This window comes from Hyla sarda, chromosome 8 (assembly GCF_029499605.1).
Source record: "Hyla sarda isolate aHylSar1 chromosome 8, aHylSar1.hap1, whole genome shotgun sequence".
Classification (NCBI taxonomy): domain Eukaryota; kingdom Metazoa; phylum Chordata; class Amphibia; order Anura; family Hylidae; genus Hyla; species Hyla sarda.
The window spans coordinates 228,460,013-228,479,546 of record NC_079196.1 but is presented as its reverse complement, the minus strand read 5'-3'; the positions used below and the strand labels follow the sequence as shown (position 1 = coordinate 228,479,546).

The window sequence follows — 19,534 nt, the reverse complement described above, 5'->3', positions numbered from 1 at the left end:
GGTTCCATTATATGATTGGTACTTACATCCGAGCCTCGCTTTGGAAACGAGGCTTGGTTGTCAGTGACGCTGTGGAGTCTTCTGACGCAGCCTCCCGATGTCACATGACACGCGCTGATAGACGCATCTACTCCCGGGCCTCGCTATGAGTGCGACGCTTGGTAGTAGTGACTTATACGCGGCTATGATGTTTATATCGATATCACGTGACTTAATCCTGGGCTCTAATTGGTTAAGTCTCTCCATAAATACATACCCCACACCCTATTGACTACACCCCGGAAGAAGCCTTCATTGGTGAAACGTTGGGTGGCGGTGACGCTGAACTCCTTGCTCCACTTGGTAAAGTATTTTGTTATTTCTGTCCAGCTTTGGTTTTGCCCTATATTTAATGTTCTACTGATTCCCTGTGGTATCCTGCTCTGTGATTGGTGTACTTACCTGTGGTATCCTGCTCTGTGATTGGTGTACTTACCTGTGGTATCCTGCTCTGTGATTGGTGTACTTACCTGTGGTATCCTGCTCTGTGATTGGTGTACTTACCTGTGGTATCCTGCTCTGTGATTGGTGTACTTACCTGTGGTATCCTGCTCTGTGATTGGTGTACTTACCTGTGGTATCCTGCTCTGTGATTGGTGTACTTACCTGTGGTATCCTGCTCTGTGATTGGTGTACTTACCTGTGGTATCCTGCTCTGTGATTGGTGTACTTACCTGTGGTATCCTGCTCTGTGATTGGTGTACTTACCTGTGGTATCCTGCTCTGTGATTGGTGTACTTACCTGTGGTATCCTGCTCTGTGATTGGTGTACTTACCTGTGGTATCCTGCTCTGTGATTGGTGTACTTACCTGTGGTATCCTGCTCTGTGATTGGTGTACTTACCTGTGGTCTGAGCATACTTGTTTGACCCGACTCCAACACATGATATATGAGCAGTAGTCCACTCTACTTAGCCCACGGGAGTCAATATTTATTATGCATATGGTTATTTAACCCCTTTTCTGGCAGATATGCGTAGCAGAACATCATAATAAACATCTCAGCTGCTGCAGAACATCATAATACACATCTGAGCTGCTGCAGAACATCATAATAAACACCTCAGCTGCTGCAGAACATCATAATACACATCTCAGCTGCTGCAGAACATAATACCTCAGCTGCTGCAGAACATAATACCTCAGCTGCTGCAGAACATCATAAACATCTCAGCTGCATAATACATACCTGAGTTGCTGCGAGAACCTGATTAATACACAACAAAGCTGCTACAAAACCTCATAATACACATCTCAGCTGCTGCAGAACATCGTAATACACATCTCAGCTGCTGCAGAATATCATTTTACACTACTCAGCTGCTGCAGAACTTAATAAATACCTCAGCTGCTGCAGAACATCCTAACACACACCTTAGCTGCCACAAAACCTCACACTACACACCTCAACTGATACAGAACCTCATGATACACATCAGCTGCTGCAGAACCTCATGATACACACATCAGCTGCTACAGAACCTTACACTTCACATCTCAGCTGCTGCAGAACCTCATACTACACATCTCAGCTGCTGCAGAACTTTATAACACACACCTTAGCTGCTACATCTCAGTAGTATGAGGTTCTGCAGTAGCTGAGCTGTGTAGTGTGAGGTTCTGCAGTAGCTGAGCTGTGTAGTGTGAGGTTCTGCAGTAGCTGAGCTGTGTAGTATGAGGTTCTGCAGTAGCTGAGCTGTGTAGTGTGAGGTTCTGCAGTAGCTGAGCTGTGTAGTATGAGGTTCTGCAGTAGCTGAGCTGTGTAGTGTGAGGTTCTGCAGTAGCTGAGCTGTGTAGTATGAGGTTCTGCAGTAGCTGAGCTGTGTAGTGTGAGGTTCTGCAGTAGCTGAGCTGTGTAGTATGAGGTTCTGCAGTAGCTGAGCTGTGTAGTGTGAGGTTCTGCAGTAGCTGAGCTGTGTAGTATGAGGTTCTGCAGTAGCTGAGCTGTGTATTATGAGGTTCTGCAGTAGCTGGGCTGTGTAGTATGAGGTTCTGCAGTAGCTGAGCTGTGTAGTATGAGGTTCTGCAGTAGCTGAGCTGTGTAGTATGAGGTTCTGCAGTAGCTGAGCTGTGTAGTATGAGGTTCTGCAGTAGCTGAGCTGTGTAGTATGAGGTTCTGCAGTAGCTGAGCTGTGTAGTATGAGGTTCTGCAGTAGCTGAGCTGTGTAGTATGAGGTTCTGCAGTAGCTGAGCTGTGTAGTATGAGGTTCTGCAGTAGCTGAGCTGTGTAGTATGAGGTTCTGCAGTAGCTGAGCTGTGTAGTATGAGGTTCTGCAGTAGCTGAGCTGTGTATTATAAGGTTCTGCAGTAGCTGAGCTGTGTAGTATGAGGTTCTGCAGTAGCTGAGCTGTGTAGTGTGAGGTTCTGCAGTAGCTGAGCTGTGTAGTGTGAGGTTCTGCAGTAGCTGAGCTGTGTAGTGTGAGGTTCTGCAGTAGCTGAGCTGTGTAGTGTGAGGTTCTGCAGTAGCTGAGCTGTGTAGTGTGAGGTTCTGCAGTAGCTGAGCTGTGTAGTGTGAGGTTCTGCAGTAGCTGAGCTGTGTAGTGTGAGGTTCTGCAGTAGCTGAGCTGTGTAGTGTGAGGTTCTGCAGTAGCTGAGCTGTGTAGTGTGAGGTTCTGCAGTAGCTGAGCTGTGTAGTGTGAGGTTCTGCAGTAGCTGAGCTGTGTAGTGTGAGGTTCTGCAGTAGCTGAGCTGTGTAGTATGAGGTTCTGCAGTAGCTGAGCTGTGTAGTGTGAGGTTCTGCAGTAGCTGAGCTGTGTAGTGTGAGGTTCTGCAGTAGCTGAGCTGTGTAGTGTGAGGTTCTGCAGTAGCTGAGCTGTGTAGTGTGAGGTTCTGCAGTAGCTGAGCTGTGTAGTGTGAGGTTCTGCAGTAGCTGAGCTGTGTAGTGTGAGGTTCTGCAGTAGCTGAGCTGTGTAGTGTGAGGTTCTGCAGTAGCTGAACTGTGTAGTGTGAGGTTCTGCAGCAGCTGAGCTGTGTATTATGAGGTTCTGCAGTAGCTGGGATGCGTGCTGTGAGGTTCTGCAGCAGCTAAGGCATGTACGGTATATGGATGTTGTATTTGTGGTTTCCTGTCTCTGATATAACCTGAGGCGGTGGCCTCTCTCCTCTGTCTCCTTTCACTTTCTCTTCTGATCCCCCCCCCCTCCCCCGCACACGGTAGATATAACCGGTCACCGATCAGGGTTCAGTCCTCGGTTTCTCCCATTTCCAGGTTTCGCCGCGTTGCTCCGCGCCAGGATTTTCCGGTAATCTCTATTCTTTATACCTGTCAGAATTCTCTGCTATAGGAGAACCCGTATCCTCTGTATACAGATGTAGCAGAGCTGACATTTAACTCTTTTGTGCCCAGTAACTTTGCCTGCAGTCCTAGGTATCATCTCAGAAGGCAAATGGAATCACAAGAACCGAATTACCAACTCAGCTCTGCTACATCTGCTTTATATTGAATTGTGACTGCACACGGTGGTGGTTGTAGTGTATGTGACTGCACACGGTGGTGGTTGTAGTGTATGTGACCGCACACGGTGGTGGTTGTAGTGTATGTGACCGCACACTGTGGGGGTTGTAGTGTATGTGACCGCACACGGTGGTTGTTGTAGTGTATGTGACCGCACACGGTGGGGGTTATAGTGTATGTGACCGCACACGGTGGTGGTTGTAGTGTATGTGACTGCACACGGTGGTGGTTGTAGTATATGTGACAGCACACGGTGGTGGTTGTAGTGTATGTGACCGCACACGGTGGTGGTTGTAGTGTATGTGACCGCACACGGTGGTGGTTGTAGTATATGTGACAGCACACGGTGGTGGTTGTAGTGTATGTGACCGCACACGGTGGTGGTTGTAGTGTATGTGACCGCACACGGTGGTGGTTGTAGTGTATGTGACCGCACACGGTGGTGGTTGTAGTGTATGTGACTGCACACGGTGGTGGTTGTAGTATATGTGACAGCACACGGTGGTGGTTGTAGTGTATGTGACCGCACACGGTGGTGGTTGTAGTGTATGTGACCGCACACGGTGGTGGTTGTAGTGTATGTGACCGCACACGGTGGTGGTTGTAGTGTATGTGACCGCACACGGTGGTGGTTGTAGTGTATGTGACCGCACACGGTGGTGGTTGTAGTGTATGTGACCGCACACGGTGGGGGTTGTAGTGTATGTGACTGCACACGGTGGTGGTTGTAGTGTATGTGACTGTACACGGTGGTGGTTGTAGTGTATGTGACTGTACACGGTGGTGGTTGTAGTGTATGTGACTGTACACGGTGGTGGTTGTAGTGTATGTGACCGCACACGGTGGTGGTTGTAGTGTATGTGACCGCACACGGTGGTTGTTGTAGTGTATGTGACTGCACACGGTGGTGGTTGTAGTGTATGTGACCGCACACGGTGGTGGTTGTAGTGTATGTGACCGCACACGGTGGTGGTTGTAGTGTATGTGACCGCACACGGTTGTGGTTGTAGTGTATGTGACTGCACACGGTGGTGGTTGTAGTGTATGTGACCGCACACGGTGGTGGTTGTAGTGTATGTGACCGCACACGGTGGTGGTTGTAGTGTATGTGACCGCACACGGTTGTGGTTGTAGTGTATGTGACTGCACACGGTGGTGGTTGTAGTGTATGTGACTGCACACGGTGGTGGTTGTAGTGTATGTGACTGCACACGGTGGTGGTTGTAGTGTATGTGACTGCACACGGTGGTGGTTGTAGTGTATGTGACTGCACACGGTGGTGGTTGTAGTGTATGTGACTGCACACGGTGGTGGTTGTAGTGTATGTGACTGTACACGGTGGTGGTTGTAGTGTATGTGACCGCACACGGTGGTGGTTGTAGTGTATGTGACTGTACACGGTGGTGGTTGTAGTGTATGTGACTGCACACGGTGGTGGTTGTAGTGTATGTGACCGCACACGGTGGTGGTTGTAGTGTATGTGACCGCACACGGTGGTGGTTGTAGTGTATGTGACCGCACACGGTGGTGGTTGTAGTGTATGTGACTGCACACGGTGGTGGTTGTAGTGTATGTGACCGCACACGGTGGTGGTTGTAGTGTATGTGACCGCACACGGTGGTGGTTGTAGTGTATGTGACCGCACACGGTGGTGGTTGTAGTGTATGTGACTGCACACGGTGGTGGTTGTAGTGTATGTGACCGCACACGGTGGTGGTTGTAGTGTATGTGACCGCACACGGTGGTGGTTGTAGTGTATGTGACCGCACACGGTGGTGGTTGTAGTGTATGTGTCCTCCTGGTGATATCTTGTTGGATTATAGACACGTCTGTTGACGTTATCTGATGGGTGTAGTAGTGAGCGGCCATAAAGCAGCAGTAGGTGAAGATTACCGTTTCTGGGAGCGGCGCTCTGTATAGATATAGGAGAGGACATTGCTCCTGAACTTTGGTTCTGTTACTTTCACTTTCTCCTTAGAGAATCGTCGGGATCATTAACTCTTCACGTGCCGAGCTCATCTGCGTAATAGAAGATTGTTTCCAGAATTTAGTAAATGTCCCCTGCTCAACCTCAGAACATGTTTATCCTCATAGTGCTCTCCAGATATTGTGAAACTACAACTCCCAGCATGCCAACGGCTGTCCGGGCATGCTGGGAGTTGTAGTTTTGCAAGATCTGGAGGGCCACAGTTTGGAGACCCCTACTCTAGAGCAGATTAAGCATAACATTAATACCCCCGCCCATTATCTGATAGTCACCCCCTATTATTACAAAAGAAACAACCTGTATTTGGTGTCAAAAAGTATAAGAAAGTATCTGACTAATATAATGTTATTAGTCATAGTGTACATAGGGTCCATTTTAGGACAACGTCAGTCGTCATCTGTACCTCCCTCCTCCTTCAGCCAAAACGGCGTCCCGCCTCCTCCCTCCTCCGTCAGGCGTCAGCCAAAACCTATGTCATCCTAAACTCTGTCATGCCTCAGACGAAAATGAAAGTGCCGAGTCAGCAGAGCTGCTAGCACAGACACTGTGATTGGTTGATGGGAGGGTAATCCCCCCGACGGCCTGGACACACTTCTTCACAAACCCTAAACTCTCATGTACCCAGCTTTTCCCGATTCCTGCAAAACAAACCTACGCTCTCATGTACTCAGCTTTTCACGATTCATGCAAAACCTACACTTATGTACTCAGCTTTTCCAGATTTCTGCAAATCTTACACTCATGTACCCAGATTTTTCAGATTCCTGCACATCCTACACTCTCATGCTGGGTACATGGGTGTAAGATTTGCAGGAATCTGGTAAAGCTGGGTACATAACTGTAGGTTTTTCAGGAATCGGGAAAAGCTGAGTACATAACTGTAGGTTTTGCAGAAATCGGGAAAAGCTGAGCACATAACTGTAGGTTTTGCAGGAATCTGGAAAAGCTGAGTACATAACTGTAGGTTTTGCAGGAATCGGGAAAAGCTGAGTACATAACTGTAGGTTTTGCAGGAATCGGGAAAAGCTGAGTAAATGAGAGCGTAGGTTTGTTTTGCAGGAATTGGGAAAAGCTGGGTAATGAGAGATTAGGGTTTGTAAAGAAGTGTGTCAAAACAGTGGAGCGGGACTGCACACACGCTCCCATCAACCAATCACAGTGTCTGTGCTGGTAGCTCTGCCGAAGCTCTGCTGACCCAGCCCTTTCATTTACGTCTGAGGCATGACACAGTTTAGGATGACATAGGTTTTTGCTGACACCGGACAGAGATTGGTCCGAGGGATGAGGCAGGACGCTGTTTCGCTGAAGGATGAGGGAGGTACGGGCTGAAAACTGACGGCAATTTTTCTGAGGGAGGAGGCGGGACGCTGTTTTTCCTGACAACTGACGGAGATACAGCTGACGACTGATTATGTCCTAAAATGGATACCATAGTCTTGCTTGTAGCTGTGACATCATATCTCACAAAAGTGCAGCTTTTGTCCTTGCTTCCCTACTTTTCTCCAGTCTGCTCAGGACAAGACCAGTGATGTGAAGACGAGGAGCCTATATTACTTCTTATTACATTTTAAGGCAGCAGGAAACCTTTCTCTGTCACAGTTGTGTCAGTCCAAACAAGCTCACTGCTGTCTTATCTGAGAAACTCTCCATGCTGCCTTAAAATCTAATGAGCAGTAATATGAGCTCCGCCTCTTCACTTCACTGCTCTGGCCCTGAGCAGACATGAGGGGAGCAAGGAGTGTGACGTGACACAGGTACAAGAAAAACAGGAAAGAAAAAAAGGACACACACTCGTTAGGAAGATGGCAACAGTAAGTGACAGTATGGTCTATTGATATTTCACTCAACCAAGGGCAAAACAGCAAATTGCCAGGGCTCCATGCAGGAGATTGCGGGGGCCCCAACGCTTGGACCCCCTGCGATGTATAACTTATCCCCTATCTTTTAGATAGGGGATAAATTATATTTCACTAGATTACTCCTTTAAGCACCTAGGTCACATGTATACTGTACATAGTTGTAATGCACTAACTGCGTACCTGAATCTTAGACGGTGTGCATTTACCAACAGAGCCTCCTCCAATCCCTGCCTGGCACTCCCTATATAATCCTGCTCCACGTGTTGCCTGATGCTTTGGCAAGGTTGTGTTTCCTGTATCGCTAAGGTCTTAACCTGAGTTCCTGATCCTTTCTGTCTGCTGCACCTATAGCCATCTTGGGTAGTTGTTCTCACAGCATCTGCTCAGCGTAAATACACCTGTGGTGTCCCGGTACCGGATTGCATCCGTTACCTTGTGGTGAGGTCCCCAAAGTCAGAGTCCCTAGATACCGGTGGGGTCCTCATCTATAGTTAGCCCCTTGTCACCCCTTTAGTAGTTAAAATTATTAAAATTCTAAGTGTATATATATATATATATATATATATATATATATAATATATAATGTATACTTACCTTGTTGTAGCGTCGCAGGACCTGCGGGTCACGTGATGCGTTCCAAAACTCTATGGTTTCTGGTTCAAGGACCTTTGGAGGAAGTCAGGTGATCGCCCACCATGCATTGTAACGGTGAGTCACAGATGACTCCGACCAATGCAAAACGGCCCTGCCCCTACCCATATAAGGGTGCGGCGGCCATTAATCTCTCTTTTTCCTAGTGGGCTGCTGATAGAGGTGGATCTGCGCAGCTGTCATCAGCAGTGACTAGGCCCGAGCCTTGCGGCAACGGCCATCTTACAGAACTGTGAGTTACCTCAATCCCTGTTAAGTCTGCAAGATCACCGGACCTAAACAGACCCCTAAATCAGGACGGATCTCTGCATCAATCCTAATTCTAATAATCCTTTGGATAAGCTAATGGTCCGCGGCATCTGTCAATCACTGCTGTGCTGTATAGAGACTGTATTGCTAAGACTGTTGCTGTTAATTGGATGTACCGCAAATACCTCAGTAAAGTTTATACAAGTTCATCCCTATTGTGGACCTTCATTCATTTAAGCACCTATTGTTTCTGGGAAGGGTGTCGATAGGCCGAAGATTTACCTCAGCGTATTAACCATCACCCTGGCGTCACGAGTCACAGGGGTTAAATTAACCCCTCATATACCGAAGCAACACCCCAACTACACTACACCCCCAAGGCCCTACCACACACCTGTTCAGCTCTGCTGCATCTGTTGCTATCTTTAGTGTCAGTTTGACATTATGTAAGCAAGTTGTTTTTTTTTTTGTTTGTTTTTTTGTTTTTTGCTGGACAACCCCTTTAAAAATGGACAACCCAGGTAACATTTTATTTTCATTGAGATGGAGTCATGGCAGTAAGACTAGAGAAAATACGGTAAAAGAAACCACAATCATTTATAAAAAGATTCCCCAGAATAAGGAAAAATTGAGAAACGAAATGTTTGTATTAAAATAAACCGTCAAACAACTCTACAAGAAGAGATATTGGGCAAACATGAGAGCAACAAAGTAAAAATAAGGATGATCTGTAAAGCAGTGACCAAAAATATTCCATCTACAGTAAGTGTGTGTCCCGGGTATAACTGCCTGTCTTTAATGAAGAATTTATTCAATTTAGGAGTACAGCGATGGGCAGTAATGTGGCTCCCACATACGCCAACATCACCATGGCTGACTTTGAGTCTGAACACGTCTATGTAGCCCACCACTCCAGATTTATTCTGGGGTGGTGACGCTACATAGATGACATTTTCTTAGTTTGCCTCTTAGTCTTATTTGAACAACATTGACTGTGACCTTCAATTCACACTGTCACGATTCGGCTGGCTGGAGGTGGATCCTCTGTGCCAGAGAGGGATTGGCGTGGACCGTGTTGGTGGACCGGTTCTAAGTTGCTACTGGTATTCACCAGAGCCCGCCGCAAAGCGGGATGGTCTTGCAGCGGCGGTAGCAACCAGGTCGTATCCACCAGCAACGGCTCAACCTCTCTGACTGCTGAAGATAGGCGCGGTACAAGGGAGTAGACAAGAGCAAGGTCGGACGAAGCAGAAGGTCAGGGCAGGCAGCAAGGATCGTAGTCAGGGGCAACGGCAGGAGGTCTGGAACACAGGCTAGGAACACACAAGGGAACGCTTTCACTGGCACAATGGCAACAAGATCCGGCGAGGGAGTGCAGGGGAAGTGAGGTATAAGTAGGGAGTGCACAGGTGAGCATACTGATTAGGCCTGCTGCGCCAATCAGTGGCGCAGTTGCCCTTTAAATTGCAGAGACCCGGCGCGCGCGCGCCCTAAGGAGCGGGGCCGCGCGCGCCGGGACAAGACAGACGGGGAACGGGTCAGGTACGGGAGCCGGGATGCGCATCGCGAGCGGGCGCCTCCTGCGTCGCGAATCGCATCCCGGCTGGGAGAGATATTGCAGCGCACGCGGTCAGCAGGTCTGACCGGGGCGCTGCGAATGAGAGGATGCTGCGAGCGCTCCGGGGAGGAGCGGGGACCCGGAGCGCTCGGCGTAACAGTACCCCCCCCCCCCCTTGGGTCTCCCCCTCTTCTTGGAGACTGAGAACCTGAGGATGAGACTTTTGTCTAGGATGTTGTCCTCAGGTTCCCAGGATCTCTCCTCTGGGCCATAGTTCTCCCAATCTACCAAAAAAAGTATTTTACCTCTGACAGTCTTGGAGGCCAGAATCTCCTTCACAGAGAAGACGTCAGACGAACCGGAAACAGGAGTGGGAGAAACAACTTTGGGAGAGAAATGGTTAAGGATGAGTGGTTTAAGGAGAGAGACATGGAAGGCATTGGGAATACGGAGAGAAGGAGGAAGAAGGAGTTTGTAAGAGACAGGGTTAATCTGGCACAAGATTTTGAAAGGACCAAGATAGCGTGGTCCCAGTTTGTAACTGGGGACACGAAAGCGGACATATTTAGCGGAGAGCCATACCTTGTCTCCGGGAGCAAAAATGGGGGGAGTTCTTCTCTTTTTATCAGCAAATTTTTTCATCCGGGATGAAGCCTGTAAAAGAGAATTTTGGGTTTCTTTCCATATGGTGCAAGGGAGTAAGGAGGGGAGGAAGAGGGTGACGGCCATACACCACGAAAAATGGGGATTTAGAAGAAGATTCGGAGACTCTGAAGTTGTATGAGAATTCGGCCCATGGTAGAAGATCTGCCCAGTCGTCCTGGCGGGAGGAAACAAAATGCCGTAAATAGTCACCCAGGACCTGATTAATTCTTTCTACTTGCCCATTGGATTGGGGATGATAAGAAGAAGAGAAGTTTAATTTTATCTTGAGCTGTTTACAGAGAGCCCTCCAGAATTTAGACACGAATTGGACGCCTCTATCCGAGACGATATGCGTGGGCAAACCGTGAAGGCGAAAAATGTGTACAAAAAATTGCTTTGCCAACTGAGGCGCTGAAGGAAGACCAGGAAGAGGAATAAAATGTGCCATCTTGGAAAATCGATCAACGACCACCCAAACAACTGTGTTGCCACGGGATGAGGGCAAGTCCGTAATAAAGTCCATACCAATCTGTGACCAAGGCTGTTCAGGAACAGGCAGAGGATGAAGGAGACCAGCAGGCTTCTGGCGAGGAGTCTTATCCCGGGCACAGACAGTACAGGCCCGCACGAAATCAACAACATCAGTCTCCAGAGTCGGCCACCAATAAAATCGAGAGATGAGTTGCAAGGATTTTTTGATGCCCGCATGGCCTGCGAGGTGGGAGGAGTGTCCCCATTTGAGAATCCCGAGACGCTGGCGTGGAGAAACGAAGGTCTTCCCTGGAGGAGTTTGCCTGATGGAAGCTGGAGAAGTGGAGATCAGACAGTCCGGAGGAATGATGTGTTGCGGAGAGACCTGTACTTCAGAGGCATCAGAAGAACGAGAGAGGGCATCGGCCCTAATGTTCTTGTCAGCAGGGCGAAAATGGATTTCAAAGTTAAAACGGGCAAAGAACAACGACCACCTAGCCTGGCGAGGGTTCAGTCGTTGGGCAGACTGGAGATAGGAGAGATTCTTGTGATCAGTGTATATAATAACTGGATATTTTGATCCCTCCAGCAGGTGCCTCCATTCCTCAAGCGCCAATTTAATGGCCAGTAGTTCTCGATCACCAATGGAGTAGTTTTTCTCCGCCGGAGAGAAGGTCCTAGAAAAAAAAACACAAGTAACAGCATGCCCGGAAGAATTTTTTTTGTAGAAGGACAGCTCCAGCTCCCACAGAGGAGGCATCTACCTCCAATAGAAAGGGTTTAGATGGGTCAGGTCTGGAGAGCACGGGAGCAGAAGAAAAGGCAGACTTGAGATGTTTAAATGCGTCTTCCGCTTGGGGAGACCAGGACTTAGGATTGGCATTTTTCTTGGTTAAAGCCACGATAGGGGCCACAATAGTGGAGAAGTGTGGAATGAATTGTCTGTAATAATTGGCGAATCCCAAAAAACTTTGGATAGCACGGAGTCCTGAGGGGCGTGGCCAATCTAACACGGCAGAGAGTTTATCTGGGTCCATTTGTAGTCCCTGGCCAGAGACCAAGTATCCTAGGAAAGGAAGAGATTGACATTCAAAGAGACATTTCTCCATTTTGGCATAAAGTTGATTGTCACAAAGTCTCTGAAGAACCATGCGGACATGCTGGCGGTGTTCTTCTAAGTTGGCAGAAAAAATCAGAATATCGTCCAGACAAACCACAACACAGGTATATAGGAGATCACGAAAAATTTCATTAACAAAGTCTTGGAAGACGGCAGGGGCGTTGCACAGGCCAAAGGGCATGACCAGATACTCAAAGTGTCCATCTCTGGTGTTAAATGCAGTCTTCCATTCGTCCCCCTCCCTGATGCGGATGAGATTATAAGCACCTCTTAAGTCCAGTTTGGTAAAGATGTGGGCGCCTTGTAGGCGATCAAAGAGTTCCGAGATAAGAGGTAAGGGGTAGCGGTTTTTTACCGTGATTTTATTAAGTCCGCGGTAATCAATGCAAGGGCGTAGGGAGCCATCTTTTTTGGACACAAAAAAAAATCCAGCTCCAGCAGGAGAGGAGGACTTGTGGATAAACCCCTTTTTTAAATTCTCTTGGATGTACTCCGACATGGCAAGAGTCTCTGGAGCAGACAGAGGATAGATTCTGCCCCGGGGTGGAGTAGTACCCGGGAGGAGGTCAATAGGACAGTCATAAGGCCTGTGAGGAGGTAAAGTCTCTGCTTGCTTTTTGCAAAAAACATCAGCATAGTCCATATAAGCCTTAGGAAGACCAGATACTGGGGGAACCACAGGGTCACGACTGTGAGTACAGGGAACCGGTTTAAGACAGTCCCTGTGACAAGAAGTACCCCAGTTCTTGATCTCTCCTGTGGACCAATCAAGGGTTGGGGAATGGTGTTGAAGCCACGGTAATCCAAGAAGAATTTCTGACGTGCAGTTGGAGAGGATCAAAAATTAAATTTTTTCGTGATGGGGTCGGATGCACATTAGGAGAGGTTCCGTGCGGTAACGCACGGTACAGTCCAATCTTTCATAGTTAACAGAATTGATGTAGAGGGGTCTGGCAAGACTGGTCACCGGGATGTTGAACCTGTTGATAAGAGATGCCAAAATAAAATTTCCTGCAGATCCAGAATCCAAGAAGGCCATAGCAGAGAAGGAGAAGGTAGAAGAAGATCTCCGCACAGGCACAGTAAGGCGTGGAGAAGCAGAGTAGACATCAAGAACTGTCTCATCTTTGTGCGGAGTCAGCGTACGTCTTTCCAGGCGGGGAGAACGGATAGGACAATCCTTCAAGAAGTGTTCGGTACCGGCACAGTACAGGCAAAGATTCTCCATGCGGCGTCGTGTCCTCTCTTGAGGTGTCAAGCAAGACCGGTCAACTTGCATAGCCTCCACGGCGGGAGGCCCAGGAACGGATTGCAGAGGACCAGAGGAGAGAGGAGCCGGGGAGAGAAACCGCCTCGTGCGAACAAAGTCCATATCCTGACGGAGCTCCTGACGCCTTTTGGAAAAACGCATGTCAATGCGGGTGGCAAGATGAATAAGTTCATGCAGGTTAGCAGGAATTTCTCGTGCGGCCAGCACATCTTTAATGTTACTGGATAGGCCTTTTTTAAAGGTCGCGCAGAGGGCCTCGTTATTCCAGGATAATTCGGAGGCAAGAGTACGGAATTGGATGGCATACTCGCCAACGGAAGAATTACCCTGGACCAGGTTCAGCAGGGCAGTCTCAGCAGAAGAGGCTCGGGCAGGTTCCTCAAAGACACTTCGAATCTCCGTGAAGAAGGAGTGTACAGAGGCAGTGACAGGGTCATTGCGGTCCCAGAGCGGTGTGGCCCATGACAGAGCTTTCCCAGACAGAAGGCTGACTACGAAAGCCACCTTAGACCTTTCAGTAGGAAACTGGTCCGACATCATCTCCAAGTGCAGGGAACATTGCGAAAGAAAGCCACGGCAAAACTTAGAGTCCCCATCAAATTTATCCGGCAAGGATAATCGTAGGCTGGAAGCGGCCACTCGCTGCGGAGGAGGTGCAGGAGCTGGCGGAGGAGATTGTTGCTGAAGCTGTGGTAATAGCTGCTGTAGCATCACGGTCAGTTGAGACAGCTGGTGGCCTTGTTGCGCTATCTGTTGCGACTGCTGGGCGACCACCGTGGTGAGGTCGGCGACAACTGGCAGTGGGACTTCAGCGGGATCCTGTCACGATGCCGGCTGGCAGGTAGTGGATCCTCTGTGCCAGAGAGGGATTGGCGTGGACCGTGCTAGAGGATCGGTTCTAAGTCACTACTGGTTTTCACCAGAGCCCGCCGCAAAGCGGGATGGTCTTGCTGCGGCGGTAGTGACCAGGTCGTATCCCCTAGCAACGGCTCAACCTCTCTGGCTGCTGAAGATAGGCGCGGTACAAGGGAGTAGACAGAAGCAAGGTCGGACGTAGCAGAAGGTCGGGGCAGGCAGCAAGGATCGTAGTCAGGGGCAACGGCAGAAGGTCTGGAATCACAGGCAAGGAACACACAAGGAACGCTTTCACTGGCACTAGGGCAACAAGATCCGGCGAGGGAGTGAAGGGGAAGTGAGGTGATATAGGGAAGTGCACAGGTGTAAACACTAATTGGAACCACTGCACCAATCAGCGGTGCAGTGGCCCTTTAAATCGCAAAGACCCGGCGCGCGCGCGCCCTAGGGAGCGGGGCCGCGCGCGCCGGGACAGAACTGACGGGGAGCGAGTAAGGTACGGGAGCCGGGGTGCGCATCGCGAGCGGGCGCTACCCGCATCGCGAATCGCATCCCGGCCGGAGGTGGTAACGCAGCGCCCCGGGTCCGTGGAACCGACCGGGGCGCTGCAGTGAGGGAAGTGTAGCGAGCGCTCCGGGGAGGAGCGGGGACCCGGAGCGCTCGGCGTAACAGTACCCCCCCCCTTGGGTCTCCCCCTCTTCTTGGGGCCTGAGAACCTGAGGATCAGACTTTTGTCCAGGATATTGTCCTCAGGTTCCCAGGACCTCTCTTCTGGACCACAACCCTCCCAATCCACTAAAAAAAAAGTTCTTCCCCTGACCTTTTTAGAGGCCAAAATCTCTTTGACAGAGAAGATGTCCGAGGAGCCGGAAACAGGAGTGGGAGGAACAGATTTAGGAGAAAAACGGTTGAGGATGAGAGGTTTAAGAAGAGAGATGTGAAAGGCATTAGGGATACGAAGAGAAGGAGGAAGAAGAAGTTTGTAAGAGACAGGATTAATTTGACACAAAACTTTAAAAGGACCAAGATAGCGTGGTCCCAACTTATAGCTCGGGACACGGAAACGGACATATTTAGCGGAGAGCCATACCTTGTCTCCAGGGGAAAAAATGGGAGGAGCTCTTCTTTTCTTATCTGCGAATCTCTTCATGCGAGAAGAAGCCTGTAAGAGAGAATTTTGGGTCTCTTTCCATATGGTGGAAAGATCACGAGAAATTTCATCCACAGCGGGCAGACCAGAGGGCAAGGGGGTAGGGAGGGGGGGAAGAGGGTGACGGCCGTACACCACGAAAAACGGAGATTTGGAGGAAGATTCAGAGATTCTGAAATTATACGAGAATTCGGCCCAAGGTAGAAGATCTGCCCAGTCATCCTGGCGGGAGGAAACAAAATGTCGTAAATAGTCACCCAAGATCTGGTTAATTCTCTCTACTTGTCCATTGGATTGAGGATGGTATGCAGAAGAAAAATTTAATTTAATCTTGAGTTGTTTACAGAGAGCCCTCCAGAATTTAGACACAAATTGGACGCCTCTATCCGAGACGATCTGTGTAGGCAACCCGTGAAGACGAAAAATGTGTACAAAAAATTGTTTAGCCAACTGAGGCGCTGAAGGAAGACCAGGAAGAGGGATGAAATGTGCCATTTTGGAGAATCGATCAACGACCACCCAAATAACAGTGTTGCCATGGGATGGGGGTAAGTCAGTAATAAAATCCATACCAATCAGAGACCAAGGTTGTTCGGGGACAGGTAGAGGATGAAGAAAACCAGCGGGCTTCTGGCGAGGAGTCTTATCCCGGGCACAGATAGTGCAGGCTCGCACAAAGTCCACCACATCAGTCTCTAGAGTCGGCCACCAATAGAAGCGAGAGATGAGTTGCACAGATTTCTTGATGCCCGCATGACCTGCGAGATGGGAGGAGTGACCCCATTTGAGGATCCCAAGGCGTTGGCGTGGAGAAACAAAGGTCTTTCCTGGAGGAGTTTGCCTGATGGAGGCTGGAGAAGTGGAAATCAGGCAGTCAGGAGGAATGATGTGTTGAGGAGAGAGTTCAATTTCAGAGGCATCTGAGGAACGAGAGAGAGCATCGGCCCTAATGTTTTTATCAGCAGGCCGAAAGTGAATTTCAAAATTAAATCGGGCAAAGAACAGAGACCACCTGGCCTGACGAGGATTCAGCCGTTGGGCAGACTGGAGGTAGGAGAGGTTCTTGTGATCGGTGTAAATAATAACTGGAAATCTTGATCCCTCCAGCAGATGCCTCCATTCCTCAAGTGCTAATTTAATGGCTAGAAGCTCTCGATCCCCGATGGAGTAGTTCCTCTCCGCCGGAGAGAAGGTCCTGGAAAAAAAACCACAAGTAACAGCATGCCCGGAAGAGTTTTTTTGTAGAAGGACAGCTCCAGCTCCCACTGAGGAGGCATCAACCTCCAATAGGAAGGGTTTAGATGGGTCAGGTCTGGAGAGCACGGGAGCCGAAGAAAAGGCAGACTTGAGTCGTTTAAAGGCGTCTTCCGCTTGAGGAGGCCAAGACTTGGGATCGGCATTTTTTTTTGTTAAAGCCACAATAGGAGCCACAATGGTAGAAAAATGTGGAATAAATTGCCTGTAATAATTGGCGAACCCCAAAAAACGTTGGATGGCACGGAGTCCGGAGGGGCGTGGCCAATCTAAGACGGCAGAGAGTTTATCTGGGTCCATTTGTAGTCCCTGGCCAGAGACCAAGTATCCTAGAAAAGGAAGAGATTGGCATTCAAACAGACATTTCTCTATTTTGGCATAGAGTTGATTATCACGAAGTCTCTGAAGAACCATACGGACATGCTGGCGGTGTTCTTCAAGATTGGCAGAAAAAATCAGGATATCGTCCAGATATACAACAACACAGGAGTATAGTAGATCACGAAAAATTTCATTAACAAAGTCTTGGAAGACGGCAGGGGCGTTGCATAGACCAAAGGGCATGACCAGATACTCAAAGTGTCCATCTCTGGTGTTAAATGCCGTTTTCCATTCATCCCCCTCTCTGATGCGGATGAGATTATAAGCACCTCTTAAGTCCAGTTTGGTAAAAATATGGGCACCTTGGAGACGATCAAAGAGTTCAGAGATGAGGGGTAGGGGGTAGCGGTAGTCAATGCAAGGACGTAGAGAGCCATCTTTTTTGGACACAAAGAAAAATCCGGCTCCGGCAGGAGAGGAGGATTTACGGATAAAGCCCTTTTTTAAATTTTCTTGGACGTATTCAGACATGGCAAGAGTCTCTGGGACGGACAGAGGATAGATTCTGCCCCGGGGTGGAGTAGTGCCCGGGAGGAGGTCAATGGGACAATCATAAGGCCTGTGAGGAGGTAGAGTCTCAGCTTGTTTTTTGCAAAAAACGTCCGCAAAGTCCATATAGGCCTTAGGGAGACCGGTTACATGAGGAAGCACAGGGACACGGCAAGGTTTACTGGGAACCGGTTTTAAGCAGTCCTTGGAACAAGAGGGCCCCCAACTCTTGATCTCCCCAGTGGACCAATCCAGGATTGGGGAATGGAGTTGAAGCCAGGGAAGTCCAAGAAGGATTTCAGAAGTGCAATTGGGGAGGACCAACAGTTCAATCCTCTCGTGATGAGATCCGATGCACATTAGAAGGGGCTCCGTGCGGAAACGTATAGTACAGTCCAATCTTTCATTGTTTACACAATTGATGTAGAGGGGTCTGGCGAGACTGGTCACCGGGATGTTGAACCTGTTGACGAGAGAGGCTAAGATGAAATTTCCTGCAGATCCAGAGTCCAAGAAGGCCACAGCAGAGAAGGAGAAGGCAGAGGCAGACATCCGCACAGGCACAGTAAGACGTGGAGAAGCAGAGTAGACATCAAGGACTGTCTCACCTTTGTGCGGAGTCAGCGGACGTCTTTCCAGGCGGGGAGGACGGATAGGACAATCCTTCAGGAAGTGTTCGGTACTAGCACAGTACAGGCAGAGATTCTCCATGCGGCGTCGTGTCCTCTCTTGGGGTGTCAGGCGAGACCGGTCGACCTGCATAGCCTCCACGGCGGGAGGCACAGGAACAGATTGCAGGGGACCAGGGGAGAGAGGAGCCGGGGAGAAGAAACGCCTCGTGCGAACAGAGTCCATATCCTGGCGGAGCTCCTGACGCCGTTCGGAAAAACGCATGTCAATGCGAGTGGCAAGATGGATGAGTTCATGTAGGTTAGCAGGGATTTCTCGTGCGGCCAGAACATCTTTAATGTTGCTGGATAGGCCTTTTTTAAAGGTCGCGCAGAGTGCCTCATTATTCCAGGATAATTCTGAAGCAAGGGTACGGAACTGTACGGCATACTCGCCAACGGAAGAATTACCCTGGACCAGGTTCAACAGGGCAGTCTCAGCAGAAGAGGCTCGGGCAGGTTCCTCAAAGACACTTCGAATTTCCGAGAAGAAGGAGTGTACAGAGGCAGTGACGGGGTCATTGCGGTCCCAGAGCGGTGTGGCCCAAGCCAGGGCTTTTCCAGACAGCAGGCTGACTACGAAAGCCACCTTAGACCTTTCAGTGGGGAACTGGTCCGACATCATCTCCAAGTGTAATGAACATTGGGAAAGAAAGCCACGGCAAAACTTAGAGTCCCCATCAAATTTATCCGGCAAGGATAGTCGTATTCCAGAAGCGGCCACTCGCTGCGGAGGAGGTACAGGAGCTGGCGGAGGAGATGATTGCTGGAGCTGTGGTAGTAACTGTTGTAGCATAACAGTCAGTTGAGACAGCTGTTGGCCTTGTTGCGCAATCTGTTGTGACTGCTGGGCGACCACCGTGGTGAGGTCAGCGACAACTGGCAGAGGAACTTCAGCGGGATCCATGGCCGGATCTACTGTCACGATGCCGGCTGGCAGGTAGTGGATCCTCTGTGCCAGAGAGGGATTGGCGTGGACCGTGCTAGAGGATCGGTTCTAAGTCACTACTGGTTTTCACCAGAGCCCGCCGCAAAGCGGGATGGTCTTGCTGCGGCGGTAGTGACCAGGTCGTATCCCCTAGCAACGGCTCAACCTCTCTGGCTGCTGAAGATAGGCGCGGTACAAGGGAGTAGACAGAAGCAAGGTCGGACGTAGCAGAAGGTCGGGGCAGGCAGCAAGGATCGTAGTCAGGGGCAACGGCAGAAGGTCTGGAATCACAGGCAAGGAACACACAAGGAACGCTTTCACTGGCACTAGGGCAACAAGATCCGGCGAGGGAGTGAAGGGGAAGTGAGGTGATATAGGGAAGTGCACAGGTGTAAACACTAATTGGAACCACTGCACCAATCAGCGGTGCAGTGGCCCTTTAAATCGCAAAGACCCGGCGCGCGCGCGCCCTAGGGAGCGGGGCCGCGCGCGCCGGGACAGAACTG

At 49.6% G+C, this 19,534-nt stretch overlaps 1 protein-coding gene across 2 annotated transcripts in view; it reads left to right on the top strand.

Annotated features, from left to right (window-relative positions):
• The window catches only part of LOC130283988 (guanylate-binding protein 1-like), a 94,825-nt gene that overhangs the window by 46,399 nt on the left and 28,892 nt on the right, over window positions 1–19,534 (top strand). Inside the window, exon 1 of one of the 2 annotated variants that reach the window (XM_056533848.1) lies at window positions 3,192–3,281. The exons of the other annotated variant lie outside the window; for it this stretch is intronic. The gene's annotated coding sequence lies outside the window, so the exon portion shown is untranslated. Of the gene's footprint in view, window positions 1–3,191; window positions 3,282–19,534 lie in introns of those variants that run through there. 2 annotated transcript variants of the gene reach the window in all.